Source organism: Myotis lucifugus, unplaced genomic scaffold, assembly GCF_000147115.1.
Source record: "Myotis lucifugus unplaced genomic scaffold, Myoluc2.0 scaffold_23, whole genome shotgun sequence".
Classification (NCBI taxonomy): domain Eukaryota; kingdom Metazoa; phylum Chordata; class Mammalia; order Chiroptera; family Vespertilionidae; genus Myotis; species Myotis lucifugus.
The window spans coordinates 632238-634752 of record NW_005871071.1 but is presented as its reverse complement, the minus strand read 5'-3'; the positions used below and the strand labels follow the sequence as shown (position 1 = coordinate 634752).

At 38.4% G+C, this 2515-nt stretch overlaps 1 non-coding gene across 1 annotated transcript; it reads left to right on the top strand.

Annotated features, from left to right (window-relative positions):
* Nucleotides 1–275: 275 nt before the first annotated feature.
* LOC111825380 lies at nt 276–379 on the top strand. Its single transcript, XR_002828545.1, has one exon. It is a non-coding gene; the product is annotated as a U6 spliceosomal RNA (small nuclear RNA).
* The last annotated feature ends 2136 nt before the right edge of the window (nt 380–2515 follow it).

Genomic DNA, 2515 nt, shown 5'->3' with positions numbered 1-2515 from the left:
AATTATCTTTTTAATACATCATACATTATTTGAATCTTTAAAATGTTGCCTTAAATCCTTTTGAAGCAAGGATAATAGAAAGTATAAATATATTCCTCAGAAATCCATTGCATTCTGGCTATTAGGATAGAAGAAAAAAAAGTACAAACACTTTTCTGTCCAGGAAGGGAAAACTGCATAATGCAAATCACCTAGAATATTTTTGTGTGAAAATCAAATGGAATAATGTAAATGTATATTTTCTGTTGAAGGAAAAAAATATATATATACATGGTGCTTGCTTTGATAGACATATACAAAAATTGGAACTATATAGAGAAGACTAGTATGGCCCCTGCACAAGGATGACATGCAACTTTGTGAAGTGTCCATATTTTTAGATGTTGATCAAAGGATACAAATCCCATCAATGAGATCTGTGGATCTAACGTACAGCATTGTAACTATAATTAGCAATGCTGTATTATATGCTTGGTTTTTAAGAGAGTAGACTTTAATGTTATTATCATACACACAAAAAAATGTTTTTTGTGAAAGAATAAAGATGTTATCAGCCTTATTGTGGAAATCATTTTGCAACATATCCATGCATATACATCATACTGTACAACTTAAACTTACATAGTTTATATGTCAATAATATCTTAATAAAGCTGGGAGAAAATTGCCTCCACTGCAGAGAAAAGACATATAGATATGACTGGATTCAAGAAAATTGGAATTTCTGGCACAAGGGAGGAATAAGACCCTGGCACTGCTAACATCAGGAGGCACCCTGAATAATTAGGGGAGGCTACGTGAAGCAAGACATCTGGGCAGTCCCTTCAGAAGCCTGGGATGGGCCACAGGGACACGCCATACCATCAGGGAGATGCTTGGAATCCCAGCTTCTTGCACACCGCAGACACTGAACAAATGGAAAAGGTAAGTTTAAAAATGTGTACCTGTGCTAAATTAGTTCATGGATAATCTTCAAATTAATCCAGGTGGAAATGATTTAGCAGCACCCAAAAAGTGGATGCCATAAAGAGGTTTAGTCCTTTTAATCCTCTCAATAGTTTGAGGTAGAGGTTTTTATCTCCACTTTTTTTCAGATTCGGCTAAGAAAGGTGAAGTAATTTGTGCAAGACTACATAAGCAGTAGAGAAAAAGCCAGGATTTAAGCCTGAAGCTGTCTGATTCTAAAAACAGACTATTCCCTCATTCTCCTCCAGTATTTCCCAAGCTTTCCTGATATTAAGAACTCAAATCTGAGGTCCCATCCCAGACCCACTGTATGTGAATCTCCAGGGAGGGACTTAGAAGGGTATGTTTAACGAGTGATAAAAATGATGATGCTTATCAAAGAAGTTTAAGAAAACCACTCTATTGCATCAGGTGGGGGACCCATATCTCCCTCTGAGTGATCCCCCAGAAGCCGTCAGACATCTGAAGCCATCAACTAAAAATAAATCATGTCATTCTGGAGTCCATCAGACGGTAATATTATAGATTATTTTATTCTTCAGTTTGGCACCATAGCATTGTGTGATTTAAGGTTATCTGGATTCTAAAATTCCAAGACCATTTTGGAAAGTTAAATATGGGCTCTCATTTAAACCTCAGACTTTTTTTAGCTTTCCTCTCTGTCCCTCATTGGTCCTCAGGAGCAGAAGTGAATAAGAATTCCCTTTCACTTCCTAGCAGCTTTCACTGAGCAGAGGTTCCAGCTGTGCAGGGGTTGGAGGGCTGCTGGACGCTGGACAGAGACCCACCGGCTGAGAGTCAGTACTCCTGTCTGGCTGCCCACCAGATGGCTTTCATTGGACGAGCAAGTTACCCGATCCAGGAAGTAGAGAAATTCATCATTGCTTGATTTGTTTTTCTTCATTTCAGGTTTTTCTACGCCTGCTGAGAAGGGCCGACTAAGCCTGCAGCTTCAATATCCATCATGAGAGCAAACAACTTATTTGTACAATCTAAACACCTCGCTAATTAAATGGAAAGCGAGGTGGTGGTTCCGGACATGGCTGAATTTAAGTCAAGCTGTGAAATTCCGAAGTAGAAGCGGACAAGTTGAACTGAAACCTGAGGGGTGTTGGGGCCACCGCTTCCCGGCAACTTTAATGTAAGTTATTCCCATTCTGTCAGAGAGAAATCGGAGACATGGTTTGAGAAAAGTATGGAACTGATTACCCCATCTCGAGCATAGGTCTTTATTTTAAGGGACTTTCTTTATATACTATTGCCCAGAAACTTGCTTTGAATGATATTTCTAGGCATGATGTCTATAATAGTAAAAAATGACAATTACATTTTACAAATAATAGTTTAATATGCTTCTATTTTTCAGTGTTCTTGATCTCATTTAATCTTCACAACAACTCCATGAGAGTGGTATTCTTGTTAACAGAATCTTACAGATGATCAAGCGGTGAAATTATGTAACTTGCAGGAAGTCCAAGGTCAGGCAGTAGCTGATCATCTCATATCACTATCTGCATCCCAGTGGAGTCCATATTTTTAGGCCTTTCAT